This window comes from Lepisma saccharinum, unplaced genomic scaffold, assembly GCF_977018435.1.
Source record: "Lepisma saccharinum unplaced genomic scaffold, izLepSacc3.1 HAP1_SCAFFOLD_544, whole genome shotgun sequence".
Taxonomy (NCBI): Eukaryota; Metazoa; Arthropoda; class Insecta; order Zygentoma; family Lepismatidae; genus Lepisma; species Lepisma saccharinum.
The window spans coordinates 1-15,919 of NW_028143224.1; positions in this window are offsets into that span (position 1 = coordinate 1).

The window sequence follows — 15,919 nt, forward strand, 5'->3', positions numbered from 1 at the left end:
TGGAAATTCATTAATATGTCAAATTCATAAATTAATTTGTTTAATATGGAATAAAGAAGAAATCCCTCAACAGTGGAAAGAATCCATAATTGTTCCTGTGTTTAAAAAAGGTGATAAAATGAACTGCAATAATTACCGTGGAATTTCTCTACTCTCAACAACATATAAAATATTATCTAACATTCTTTTAACAAGACTAACACCATATGCTAATGAAATTATAGGTGATTATCAATGTGGATTTAAACGTAACAGATCAACTACAGATCAAATTTTTTACATCAGACAGACACTTGAAAAAAAGTGGGAATATAATCAAAATGTCCATCAGCTATTCATTGATTTCAAAAAAGCATATGATTCGGTCAAAAGAGATAAATTATATAATATATTAGTAGAGTTTGGAATACCTAAGAAGCTTGTTAGTATGAAAAAAATATGCACCAGTGAAGCAGAAAGTAAAATTCGTGTGGGTATTAATATGTCTGACAAATTTACAATTCATGATGGGTTAAAACAAGGAGATGCATTATCTCCATTGCTCTTTAATTTTGCCTTAGAATATGCTGTTAGGAAGGTAAAAGAAACTAAAGAAGGACTAAAATTAAATGGTGTGACTCAGTTGTTAGCATATGCAGATGATGTAGACTTACTGGGGGATGATGTGAATACAATTAAGAATAATGCTAATATATTTTTCAAAATTGCTAAAGAGATAGGTTTGGAAATATATGCTTACAGGCCGAAACCAAATGTTAGGTAATAATCAAAATCTAATTATTGATAAGAACTCGTTTGAACCAGTTTCCAAATTCAAATACTTAGGAGTAATATTAACAAATGAAAATTATATTAAAGAGGAAATAAAAAGTAGGCTTAATTCAGGAAATGCATGTTACTTCTCTCTTCATAAACTTTTGTCTTCTCGTTTAATATCTAAGAAACTAAAAGTTAAAATATACAAAACAGTAATTTTGCCTGTAGTATTATATGGATGTGAAACTTGGCCCCTTACATTGAAAGAGGAACATAAATTGAGAGTATTTGAAAATTAGATCCTTAGGAAAATCTTTGGACCTAAAAGGGATGAGGAGACAGGTGAGTGCAGAAGGTTACATAATTTAGAACTACATAATTTGTATTCATGTCCAGATATTATTAGAATCATTAAATCAAGAAGACTTAGGTGGGCAGGTCATTTGGCACGAATGGGGGAGGAAAGAGGAGTTTACAAGATTCTTGTTGGAAAACCTGATGGTAAGAGATCTGTAGGAAGACCAAGACGAAGATGGAGGGACAACGTTGAGATGGACCTAAAGGAAATCGGTAGGGATGGAACAGAGTATATAGAACTTGCTCAAGATAGGGAAAGATGGAAGGCCTGCGTTGCTGCAGCCATGAACCTTCGGGTTTAAGAAGGCTAGGGAGTTAGTTAGTTAGCTCTGATTTTCCTTGCCGTTGACTGTACAATTCGTTTTTGAGACTTGTCCTTTAACGACCCGTTCTTTTAGCTATGTGTCCATATTCTACACAGTCATTCTGAGACTTCTCATTTGGCGACCCATTCTTTTGGCGGCCTTTTGTTCGGCAACCCACTGTTTTTGCAGCCTTTCAATATGCTACACAGTATTTTTGAGAATTGTCTATACTGCCCAATGTGTTTTTGAGACTTGTCCTTTAGTTCTTTTAGCAATGTATCCGTAAGCTACCGACTATTTTCACGACCTGTCCATATGGTACAAAGTATTTGTGAGACTTGTCGTTTGGTGACCTGGTCCTTTAGTGACCTGTTCTTATGCTACACAATATTTTTGAGGCTTGTACTTTGGCGACCCGTTCTTTAAAGGACCTTTCCTTATGGTAAACAGTATTTCTGACACTTGTCCTTTGTTGATCCGTTCCTTTAGCGGCCTGTCCTTCTGCGACCCAGTCTTATTGCAGCCTTTCCATACGATACACACTATTTTTGAGACTTGTCCTCTGGTGACCCATTCTTTTAGCGACCTGTTCTTATGCTACACAGTCTTTTGAGGCTTGTACTTTGGCGACCAGTTCTTTAAAGGACCTGTCCTTATGGTAAACAGTATTTTTGACACTTGTCCTTTGTTGATCCGTTTCTTTAGCGACCTGTCGTTGTGACTCCCATATTTTTTTAAGACTTGGAATTTGGTGACCTGTTCCTTTAGTGACCTATCCTTATGCTACACAGTATTTTTGAGACTTTTTTTTGCTGACATGTTCTTGTAGCGGCTCGTCCTACGGCGACCGTTATCTAACGGTCTGCCCTACTGCGTCCCTTCTTTTAACCGTCTGTCCTACGGCGACCGTCCTTTTAACGGTCTGTCCTACGGTGACCCGTTCTTTTAACGGCCTGTCCAATGGCGACCCATTGTTTTAACGGCCTGTGTTTTGGTGACCCAGTTTTTTCTTGAAACTTGTCCTTTGGCGACTCGTTCTCTTAGAGACTTATCCTTATGCTACACAGTCTTTTTGAGACTTGTCTTTGGCTACCCGTTTCTTTACCATCGTGTGCTTATGCTACCGACTAGTTTTACGACATGTCCATGTGGTACAAAGTGTGTTTGAGACTTGTCCTTTGGCGACCCGTTCCTTTAGCGATCTCGCCATATGCTACCCGATTTTTTTTTCAACCTCTACATATGCTATTCATTGTTTTTGAAACTTGTCCTTTGGCGACCCGTTGTGTTAGCGACCTATCGTTATGGTACACAGTCTTTTTGAGACTTGTACTTTGGCGACCCGTTGTTTTAGCGATCTCTTCATATGCTACCTAGTTTTTTTCAACCTGTCCATATGCTACTCATTGTGTTTGAGACTTGTCCTTTGGCGACCAGTTTTCTTAGCAACTTGTCCCTGTGCTAAAACCTATTTTAATGACCTCTCCATATGGTATAATCAACGTCGAAAAAAATAGTAGGCAAATTTTTCATCACCATTATCATTCAGTCAGTTTTCCACAATGTGATGATCATGAAAAACATCCATAGTCAGAGGGCAACATCTGCTATGTATGAACATAAATTCATTCCTTGAAACATCAAAGGGTGTGGAATAAAGCGCAATGAAAATTGTAATGGATAATTTGCCTCTGATTTTCTGTGCCGTTGACTGTACAATTCGTTTTTGAGACCCGTTCTTTTAGCGATGTGTCCATATTCTATACAGTCTTTCTGAGACTTCTCATTTGGCGACCCATTCTTTTGGCGACCTGTTGTTCGGCAACAAACTGTTTTTGCTGCCTTTCCATATGCTACAAAATATTTTTGAGAATTGTCCTTTGGCGACCCAGTCTTTTTGCGACGTGTCCATATTATCCAATGTGTTTTTGAGACTTGTCCTTTGGTTCTTTTAGCAATGTGTCCTTATGCTACCAACTATTTTCACGACCTGTCCATATGGTACAAAGTATTTGTGAGACTTGTCCTTTGGCAACCTGTTCCTTTAGCGGCCTGTCCTTCTGCGACCCTGTCTTGTTGCAGCCTTTCCATATGCTACACAGACTTTCTGAGACTTCTCATTTGGCGGCATGTTGTTCGGCAACCCATTGTTTTTACAGCCTTTCCATATGCTACAAAATATTTTTGATTGATTGATTGATTTAGTTTATTTTACTTCGCGTTTTTTGCCTCTTGGCTAATTTGCGAAGATGGGGATGTGTGATGAAATGATGAAATTGATGAATGGACATTCACAAACAGCCATACCCGACCGGCATTCGAACCCGGGACCCTTGGCGTCGCAGCGCGATGTGCTAACCACTCGGCCACAGGGTCGGACCTGTGTTTTTGAGAATTGTCCTTTGGCGACCTGTTCCTTTAGCGGTCTGTCCTTCTGCGACCCAGTCTTATTGCAGACTTTCCATATGCTACACACTATTTTTGAGATTTGTCCTTGGGTGACCCATTCTTTTAGCGACCTGTTCTTATGCTACACAGTCTTTTGAGACTTGTACTTTGGCGACCCGTTCTTTAAAGGACCTGTCCGTATGGTAAACAGTATTTCCAACACTTGTCCTTTGTTGATCCGTTTCTTTAGCGACCTGTCGTTGTGACTCCTATATTTTTTGAGACTTGGCCTTTTTCGACCTGTTCCTTTAGTGACCTGTCCTTATGCTACACAGTATTTTTGAGACTTGTATTTTGCTGACATGTTCTTGTAGCGGATCGTCCTACGGCGACCGTTGATTTTAGGGTCTGCCACACGCAACCGTTCTTCTAACGGTCTGTCTTTCGGCGACCCAGTTTTTTCGCGACCTGCTACTACACTGTTTTCTTGAAACTTGTTATTTGGCGACTCGTTCTCTTAGCGACCTATCCTTATGCTATACAGTCTCTTTGAGACTTGTCTTTGGCTACCTGTTCTTTTATCATCGTGTGCCTATGCTACCGACTAGTTTTACGACTTGTCCATGTGGTACAAAGTGTATTCGAGACTTGTCCTTTGGCGACAGGTTCCTTTAGCGATCTCTCCATATGCTACCCAGTCTTTTTTCCCACCTCTACATATGCTATTCTTTGTTTTTGAAACTTGTCCTTTGGCGACCCGTTCTTTTAGCGACGTATCCTTATGCTACACAGTCTCTTTGAGACTTGTCCTTTGGCGACCCGTTGTTTTAACGATCTCTTCATATGCTACCTAGTTTTTTTCGACCTGTCCATATGCTACTCATTGTGTTTGAGACTTGTTCTTTGTCGACCAGTTTTCTTAGCAACATGTCCTTGTGCTAAGACCTATTTTAATGACCTGTCCATATGGTATACACAACGGTGAAAGAAATAGTAGGCAAATTGTCCATCACCATTTTAATTCAGTTCGTTTTCCACAATGTGATGAACATGAAAAACATCAATAGGCAGAGGGCAACATCTGCTGTGGATGAACATAAATTAATTCCTTAAAACAACAAAGGGTGTGGAATAAAGCGCAATGAAAATTGTAATGGACAATTTGCCTTTGATTTTCTTTGCCGTTGAGGGGTGTAAGGGGTGACCTTTCACGTAGTACACCCAAATGTCAACCTCACTTCCACGTTAGTGCACCCTGGACTTTAGACTAACGAGGCTCTGGCGACTGGCCCCATGGTCAGTATAATTTTGTTTGTATTGTCCTGTTCTTTTGTCCTTATGTGTGCTGAGTGCCCCTTTACAGCCTCAGCTTTTAACGAAAGTCAGAATATTTTAATATTTTATGATTTTATTTTTGCAACGTTAGAGTTGTTATTTGAAACGATAAGGGGCTGGACCCCGTATACTGTGAAGGGTGCAAAATAGCCTTAGTGCTGACGCACCCAAAATTTTAAATTCAAATTCAAAAATTCAAATTCTTTGCCGTTGACTGTACAATTCGTTTTTGAGACTTGTCCTTTAACGACCTGTTCTTTTAGCGATGTGTCCCTATTCTACACAGTTTTTCTGAGACTTCTCATTTGGCGGCCTGTTGTTTGGCAACCCATTGTTTTGCAGCCATTCCATATGCTACACAGTATTTATGAGAATTGTCCTTTGGCAACCTGTTCCTTTAGCGGCCTGTCCTTCTGCGACCCAGTCTTTTTGGGTCTTGTACTTTGGCGACCCATTTCTTTAGTGACCTGTCCTTATGCTACACAGTTTTTTTGAGACTTGTATTTTGCTGACATGTTCTTGTAGTAGCTCGTCCTACGGCGACCGTTGATCTAATGGTCTGCCCTACGGCTACCGTTCTTTCAACGGCCTGTCCTACGGCGACCGGCCTCTTAACGGTCTGTCCTACGGTGATCCGTTCCTTTAACAGTCTGTCCTACGGTGACCCGTTCTTTTAACGGCGTGTCCTATGGCGACCTATTCTTTTAAGGGCCTGTCTTTTGGTGACCTAGTTTTTTCGCGACCCTGCCACTACACTTTTTTCTTGAAACTTGTCCTTTGGCGACTCGTTCTCTTAGCGACCTATCTTTATGCTACACAGTCTTTTTGAGACTTGTCTTTGGCTACCCGTTCTTTTATCATCGTGTGCTTATGCTACCGACTAATTTTACGACTTGTCCATTTGGTACAAAGTGTGTTTGAGACTTGTCCTTTGGCGACCCGTTGTTTTAGCGATCTCTTCATATGCAATATAGTTTTTTTCAACCTGTCCATATGCTACTCATTGTGTTTGAGACTTGTCCTTTGGCGACACGTTTTCTTAGCAACATGTCATTGTGCTAAAACCTATTTTAATGACCTGTCGATATGGTATAATCAACGTCGAAAGATATAGTAGGCAAATTGTCCATCACCATTATCATTCAGTCAGTTTTCCACAATGGGTTCGTCATGAAAAGCATCCATAGGCAAAGAGCAACATCTGCTATGTATGAACATAATTCATTCCTTAAAACAACAAAGGGAGTGGAATAAAGCGCAATGAAAATTGTAATGGATAATTTGCCTCTGATTTTCTTTGCCGTTGACTGTACAATTCGTTTTTGAGACTTGTCCTTTAACGACCCGTTCTTTTAGCGATGTGTCCATATTCTACACAGTCTTTCTGAGACTTCTCATTTGGCGACCCATTCTTTTGGCGGCCTGTTGTTCGGCAACCCACTGTTTTTGCAGCCTTTCCATATGCTACACAATATTTTTGAGAATTGTCCTTTGGCGACCCAGTCTTTTTGCGACGTGTCCATATTATCCAATGTGTTTTTGAGACTTGTCCTTTGGTTCTTTTAGCAATGTGTCCTTATGCTACCGACTATTTTCACGACCTGTCTTTCTGCGACCTAGTCTTGTTGCAGCCTTTCCATATGCTACACAGTGTTTCTGAGACTTCTCATTTGGCGGCCTGTTGTTCGGCATCACACTGTTTTTACAGCCTTTCCATATGCTACACAGTATTTTTGAGAATTGTCCATTGGCGACCTGTTCCCTTAGTGGCCTGTCTTTCTCCGACCCAGTCTTATTGCAGCCTTACCATACGATACACACTATTTTTGAGATTTGTCCTTTGGTGACCCATTCTTTTAGCGACCTGTTCTTATGCTACACAGTATTTTTGAGACTTGTACTTTGGCGACCCGTTCTTTAAAGGACCTGTCCTTATGGTAAACAGTATTTCTGACACTTGTCTTTTGCTAACATGTTCTTGTAGCGGATCGTTCTACGGCGACCGTTGATTTAAGGGTCTGCCACACGCAACCGTTCTTTTAACGGTCTATCTTTCGGCGACCCAGTTTTTCGCGACCTGCCACTACACTGTTTTCTTGAAACTTGTTATTTGGCGACTCGTTCTCTTAGCGACCTAGTCTACACAGTCTCTTTGAGACTTGTATTTGGCTACCCGTTCTTTTATCATCGTGTGCTTATTATACCTACTAGTTTTACGACTTGTCCATGTGGTACAAAGTGTGTTTGAGACTTGTCCTTTGGCGACACGTTCCTTTAGCGATCTCTCCATATGCTACCCAGTCTTTTTTCCATCTCTACATATGCTATTCTTTGTTTTTGAAACTTGTCTTTTGGCAACCCATTGTTTTTACAGCCATTCCATATGCTACACAGTATTTATGAGAATTGTCCTTTGGCGACCTGTTCCTTTGGCGGCCTGTCCTTCTGCGACCCTGTCTTGTTGCAGCCTTTCCATATGCTACACAGACTTTCTGAGACTTCTCATTTGGCGGCATGTTGTTCGGCAACCCATTGTTTTTACAGCCTTTCCATATGCTACAAAATATTTTTGATTGATTGATTGATTTAGTTTATTTTACTTCGCGTTTTTTGCCTCTTGGCTAATTTGCGAAGATGGGGATGTGTGATGAAATGATGAAATTGATGAATGGACATTCACAAACAGCCATACCCGACCGGCATTCGAACCCGGGACCCTTGGCGTCGCAGCGCGATGTGCTAACCACTCGGCCACAGGGTCGGACCTGTATTTTTGAGAATTGTCCTTTGGCGACCTGTTCCTTTAGCGGTCTGTCCTTCTGCGACCCAGTCTTATTGCAGACTTTCCATATGCTACACACTATTTTTGAGATTTGTCCTTGGGTGACCCATTCTTTTAGCGACCTGTTCTTATGCTACACAGTCTTTTGAGACTTGTACTTTGGCGACCCGTTCTTTAAAGGACCTGTCCGTATGGTAAACAGTATTTCCAACACTTGTCCTTTGTTGATCCGTTTCTTTAGCGACCTGTCGTTGTGACTCCTATATTTTTTGAGACTTGGCCTTTTTCGACCTGTTCCTTTAGTGACCTGTCCTTATGCTACACAGTATTTTTGAGACTTGTATTTTGCTGACATGTTCTTGTAGCGGATCGTCCTACGGCGACCGTTGATTTTAGGGTCTGCCACACGCAACCGTTCTTCTAACGGTCTGTCTTTCGGCGACCCAGTTTTTTCGCGACCTGCTACTACACTGTTTTCTTGAAACTTGTTATTTGGCGACTCGTTCTCTTAGCGACCTATCCTTATGCTATACAGTCTCTTTGAGACTTGTCTTTGGCTACCTGTTCTTTTATCATCGTGTGCCTATGCTACCGACTAGTTTTACGACTTGTCCATGTGGTACAAAGTGTATTCGAGACTTGTCCTTTGGCGACAGGTTCCTTTAGCGATCTCTCCATATGCTACCCAGTCTTTTTTCCCACCTCTACATATGCTATTCTTTGTTTTTGAAACTTGTCCTTTGGCGACCCGTTCTTTTAGCGACGTATCCTTATGCTACACAGTCTCTTTGAGACTTGTCCTTTGGCGACCCGTTGTTTTAACGATCTCTTCATATGCTACCTAGTTTTTTTCGACCTGTCCATATGCTACTCATTGTGTTTGAGACTTGTTCTTTGTCGACCAGTTTTCTTAGCAACATGTCCTTGTGCTAAGACCTATTTTAATGACCTGTCCATATGGTATACACAACGGTGAAAGAAATAGTAGGCAAATTGTCCATCACCATTTTAATTCAGTTCGTTTTCCACAATGTGATGAACATGAAAAACATCAATAGGCAGAGGGCAACATCTGCTGTGGATGAACATAAATTAATTCCTTAAAACAACAAAGGGTGTGGAATAAAGCGCAATGAAAATTGTAATGGACAATTTGCCTTTGATTTTCTTTGCCGTTGAGGGGTGTAAGGGGTGACCTTTCACGTAGTACACCCAAATGTCAACCTCACTTCCACGTTAGTGCACCCTGGACTTTAGACTAACGAGGCTCTGGCGACTGGCCCCATGGTCAGTATAATTTTGTTTGTATTGTCCTGTTCTTTTGTCCTTATGTGTGCTGAGTGCCCCTTTACAGCCTCAGCTTTTAACGAAAGTCAGAATATTTTAATATTTTATGATTTTATTTTTGCAACGTTAGAGTTGTTATTTGAAACGATAAGGGGCTGGACCCCGTATACTGTGAAGGGTGCAAAATAGCCTTAGTGCTGACGCACCCAAAATTTTAAATTCAAATTCAAAAATTCAAATTCTTTGCCGTTGACTGTACAATTCGTTTTTGAGACTTGTCCTTTAACGACCTGTTCTTTTAGCGATGTGTCCCTATTCTACACAGTCTTTCTGAGACTTCTCATTTGGCGGCCTGTTGTTTGGCAACCCATTGTTTTGCAGCCATTCCATATGCTACACAGTATTTATGAGAATTGTCCTTTGGCAACCTGTTCCTTTAGCGGCCTGTCCTTCTGCGACCCAGTCTTTTTGGGTCTTGTACTTTGGCGACCCATTTCTTTAGTGACCTGTCCTTATGCTACACAGTTTTTTTGAGACTTGTATTTTGCTGACATGTTCTTGTAGTAGCTCGTCCTACGGCGACCGTTGATCTAATGGTCTGCCCTACGGCTACCGTTCTTTCAACGGCCTGTCCTACGGCGACCGGCCTCTTAACGGTCTGTCCTACGGTGATCCGTTCCTTTAACAGTCTGTCCTACGGTGACCCGTTCTTTTAACGGCGTGTCCTATGGCGACCTATTCTTTTAAGGGCCTGTCTTTTGGTGACCTAGTTTTTTCGCGACCCTGCCACTACACTTTTTTCTTGAAACTTGTCCTTTGGCGACTCGTTCTCTTAGCGACCTATCTTTATGCTACACAGTCTTTTTGAGACTTGTCTTTGGCTACCCGTTCTTTTATCATCGTGTGCTTATGCTACCGACTAATTTTACGACTTGTCCATTTGGTACAAAGTGTGTTTGAGACTTGTCCTTTGGCGACCCGTTGTTTTAGCGATCTCTTCATATGCAATATAGTTTTTTTCAACCTGTCCATATGCTACTCATTGTGTTTGAGACTTGTCCTTTGGCGACACGTTTTCTTAGCAACATGTCATTGTGCTAAAACCTATTTTAATGACCTGTCGATATGGTATAATCAACGTCGAAAGATATAGTAGGCAAATTGTCCATCACCATTATCATTCAGTCAGTTTTCCACAATGGGTTCGTCATGAAAAGCATCCATAGGCAAAGAGCAACATCTGCTATGTATGAACATAATTCATTCCTTAAAACAACAAAGGGAGTGGAATAAAGCGCAATGAAAATTGTAATGGATAATTTGCCTCTGATTTTCTTTGCCGTTGACTGTACAATTCGTTTTTGAGACTTGTCCTTTAACGACCCGTTCTTTTAGCGATGTGTCCATATTCTACACAGTCTTTCTGAGACTTCTCATTTGGCGACCCATTCTTTTGGCGGCCTGTTGTTCGGCAACCCACTGTTTTTGCAGCCTTTCCATATGCTACACAATATTTTTGAGAATTGTCCTTTGGCGACCCAGTCTTTTTGCGACGTGTCCATATTATCCAATGTGTTTTTGAGACTTGTCCTTTGGTTCTTTTAGCAATGTGTCCTTATGCTACCGACTATTTTCACGACCTGTCTTTCTGCGACCTAGTCTTGTTGCAGCCTTTCCATATGCTACACAGTGTTTCTGAGACTTCTCATTTGGCGGCCTGTTGTTCGGCATCACACTGTTTTTACAGCCTTTCCATATGCTACACAGTATTTTTGAGAATTGTCCATTGGCGACCTGTTCCCTTAGTGGCCTGTCTTTCTCCGACCCAGTCTTATTGCAGCCTTACCATACGATACACACTATTTTTGAGATTTGTCCTTTGGTGACCCATTCTTTTAGCAACCTGTTCTTATGCTACACAGTATTTTTGAGACTTGTACTTTGGCGACCCGTTCTTTAAAGGACCTGTCCTTATGGTAAACAGTATTTCTGACACTTGTCTTTTGCTAACATGTTCTTGTAGCGGATCGTTCTACGGCGACCGTTGATTTAAGGGTCTGCCACACGCAACCGTTCTTTTAACGGTCTATCTTTCGGCGACCCAGTTTTTCGCGACCTGCCACTACACTGTTTTCTTGAAACTTGTTATTTGGCGACTCGTTCTCTTAGCGACCTAGTCTACACAGTCTCTTTGAGACTTGTATTTGGCTACCCGTTCTTTTATCATCGTGTGCTTATTATACCTACTAGTTTTACGACTTGTCCATGTGGTACAAAGTGTGTTTGAGACTTGTCCTTTGGCGACACGTTCCTTTAGCGATCTCTCCATATGCTACCCAGTCTTTTTTCCATCTCTACATATGCTATTCTTTGTTTTTGAAACTTGTCTTTTGGCAACCCATTGTTTTTACAGCCATTCCATATGCTACACAGTATTTATGAGAATTGTCCTTTGGCGACCTGTTCCTTTGGCGGCCTGTCCTTCTGCGACCCAGTCTTTTTGAGTCTTGTACTTTGGCGACCCGTTCCTTTAGTGACCTGTCCTTACGCTACACAGTTTTTTTGAGACTTGTCTTTTGCTGACATGTTCTTGTAGTAACTTGCCCTACGGCGACCGTTGATCTAATGATCTGCCCTACGGCGTCCGTTCTTTTAACCGTCTGTAATACGGCGACCGTTCTTTTAACGGTCGGTCCTACAGCGACCGTTCTTTCAACGGCCTGTCCTACGGCGACCGTCCTTTTAACGGTCCAGTTTTTTCGCGACCTGCCACTACGCGACCTGCCACTACGCGACCTACCCTTATGCTACACAGTCTTTTTGAGACTTGTCTTTGGCTACCCGTTCTTTTATCATCGTGTGCTTATGCTACTGACTAGTTTTACGACTTGTCCATGTGGTACAAAGTATGTTCGAGACTTGTCCTTTGGCGACCCGTTCTGTTAGCGACCTATCCTTATGCTGCACAGTCTTTTTGAGACTTGTCGTTTGGCGACGCCTTGTTTTAGCGATTACTTCATATGCTACCCAGTTTTTTTTCGACCTGTCCATATGCTACTCATTGTTTTTGAGACTTGTCCTTTGTCGACCAGTTTTCTTAGCAATATGTCCTTGTGCTAAAACCTATTTTAATGGCCTGTCCATATGGTATACCAAACGGTGAAAGAAATATTAGGGAAAATTGTCCATCACAATTTTAATTCAGTCCGTTTTCCACAATGTGATGATCATGAAAAAAATCAATAGGCAGAAGGCAACATCTGCTATGGATGAACATAAATTCATTCCTTAAAACAACAAAGGGTGTGGAATAAAGCGCAATGAAAATTGTAATGGATAATTTGCCTCTGATTTTCTTTGCCGTTGACTGTACAATTCGTTTTTGAGACTTGTCCTTTAACGACCCGGTATTTTTATCGATGTTTTCATATTCTACACAGTCTTTCTGCGACTTCACATTTGGCGACCCATTCTTTTGGCGGCCTGTTGCTCGCCAACCCACTGTTTTTGCAGCCTTTCCATATGCTACACAGTATTTTTTAGACTTGTCCTTTGGTGACCCATTCTTTTATCGACCTGTTCTTATGCTACACAGTCTTTCTGAGACTTCTCATTTGGCGGCCTGTTGTTCGGCAACCCACTGTTCTTGCAGCCTTTTTATATGCTACACAGTATTTTTGAGAATCGTGCCTTGGCGACCTGTTCCTTTAGCTGCCTGTCTTTCTGCGACCCAGTGTTATTGCATCATTTCCATATGATACACACTATTTTTGAGACTTCTCCTTTGGTGGCCCATTCTTTTAGTGACATGTTCTTATGCTACACAGTCTTTTGAGGCTTGTACTTTGGCGAACCGTCCTTTAAAGGACCTGTCCTTATGATAAACAGTATTACTGACACTTGTCCTTTGTTGATCCGTTTCTTTAGCGACCTGTCGTTGTGACTCCCATATTTTTTGAGACTTGGATTTTGCAGACCTGTTCCTCTAGTGACCTGTCCTTATGCTACATAGTATTTTTGAGACTTGTCTTTTGCTGACATGTTCTTGTAGCGGCTCCTCCTACTGCGACCGTTGATCTAACGGTCTTCCCTACAGCGACCGTTCTTTTAGCAGTCTTTCCTACGGCGACCGTTCATTCAACGGTCTGTCCTACGGCGACCGTCCTTTTAACGGTCTGGCCTACGGCGACCGTCCTTTTAACGGTCTCTCCTACGGTGACCCGTTCTTTTAACAGCCTGTTCTACGGTGACCGTTCGTTTAACGGCCTGTCCAATGGCGACCCTTTCTTTTAACGGCCTTTTGTTTTTGTTACCCAGTTTTTTCGCGACCTGAACTACACTTTTTTCTTGAAACTTGTCCTTTGGCTACCCGTTCTTTTATCATCGTGAGCTTATGCTACCGACTAATTTTACGACTTGTCCATGTGGTACAAAGTTTGTTTGAGACAAGTCCTTTGGCGACCCGTTGTTTTAGTGATCTCTTCATATGCTACCTAGTTTTTTTTTCAACCTGTCCATATGCTACTCATTGTGTTTGAGAGCCTTGTCCTTTGGCGACCAGTTTTCTTAGCAACATGTCCTTGTGCTAAAACCTATTTTAATGACCTGTCCATATGGTATAATCAACGTCGAAAGATATAGTAGGCAAATTGTCCATCACCATTATCATTCAGTCAGCTTTCCACAATGTGATGATCATGAAAAACATCCATAGGCAGAGGGCGACATCTGCTATATATGAACATAATTCATTCCTTAAAACAACAAAGGGTGTGGAATAAAGCGTAATGAAAATTGTAATGGATAATTTGCCTCTGATTTTCTTTGCCGTTGAGTGTACAATTCGTTTATGAGACTTGTCCTTTAACGACCCGTTCTTTTAGCGATGTGTCCATATTCTACACAGTCTTTCTGAGACTTGGAATTTGGTGACCTGTTGTTTAGTGACCTATCCTTATGCTACATAGTATTTTTGAGACTTGTCTTTTGCTGACATGTTCTTGTAGCGGCTCGTCCTACGGCGACCGTTATATAACGGTCTGCCCTACTGCGACCCTTCTTTTAACGTCTGTCCTACGGCTACCGTCCTTTTAACGGTCTGGCCTACGGCGGCCGTCTTTTTGACGGTCTGTCCTACGGTGACCCGTTCTTTTAACAGTCTGTCCTACGGTGACCAGTTCTTTTAACGGCCTGTCCAATGGCGACCCATTGTTTTAACGGCGTGTGTTTTGGTGACCCAGTTTTTTCGCGACCTGCCACTACACTTTTTTCTTGAAACTTGTCCTTTGGCGACTCGTTCTCTTACCGACCTATCCTTATCCTACACAGTCTTTTTGAGACTTGTCTTTGTCTACCCGTTTCTTTACCATCGTGTACTTATGCTACCGACTAGTTTTACGACATGTCCATGTGGTACAAAGTGTGTTTGAGACTTGTCCTTTGGCGACCCGTTCCTTTAGCGATCTCTCCATATGCTAACCAATTCTTTTTTTAACCTCTACATATGCTATTCATTGTTTGTGAAACTTGTCCTTTGGCGACCCGTTCTGTTAGCGACCTATCGTTATGCTACACAGTCTTTTTGAGACTTGTCCTTTGGCGACCCGTTGTTTTAGCGATCTCTTCATATGCTACCTAGTTTTTTCGACCTGTCCATATGCTACTCATTGTGTTTGAGACTTGTCCTTTGGCGACCAGTTTTCTTAGCAACATGTCCTTGTGCTAAAACCTATTTTAATGACCTGTCCATATGGTATAATCAAGTCGAAAGAAATAGTAGGCAAATTGTCCATCACCATTATCATTCAGTCCGTTTTCCACAATGTGATGATCATGAAAAACATCCATAGGCAGAGGGCAACATCTGCTATATAAGAACATAAATTCATTCTTTAAAACAACAAAGGGTGTGGAATAAAGCACAATGAAAATTGTAATGGATAATTTGCCTCTGATTTTCTTTGCCGCTGACTGTACAATACGTTTTTTAGACTTGTCCTTTAACGTTCTTTTAGCGATGTGTCCATATTCTACACAGTCTTTCTGAGACTTTTCATTTGGCGACCCATTTTTTTGGAGGCCTGTTGTTCGGCAACACACTGTTTTTGTTGCTTTCCATATGCTACACAATATTTTTGAGAATTGTCCTTTGGCGACCCAGTCTCTTTGCGACGTGTCCATATTGTCCAATGTTTTTTTGAGACTTGTCCTTTGGTTCTTTTAGCAATGTGTCCTTATGCTACCGACTATTTTCACGACCTGTCTTTCTTCGACCCAGTCTTGTTGCAGCCTTTCCATATGCTACACAGTGTTTCTGAGGCTTCTCATTTGGCGGTCTGTTGTTCGGCAACCCACTGTTTTTACAGCCTTTCCATATGCTACACAGTATGTTTGAGAATTGTCCTTTGGCGACCTGTTCCTTTAGCGGCCTGTCCTTCTGCGACCCAGTCTTATTGCAGCCTTTCCATACGATACACACTATTTTTGAGATTTGTCCTTTGGTGACCCATTCTTTTAGCGACCTGTTCTTATGCTGCACAGTCTTTTTGAGACTTGTACTTTGGCGACCCGTTGTTTAAAGGACCTGTCCTTATGGTAAACAGTATTTCTGACACTTGTCCTTTGTTGATCCGTTTGTTTAGCGACATGTCGTTGTGACTCCTATATTTTTTGAGACTTGGCCTTTGGCGACCTGTTCCTTTAGTGACCT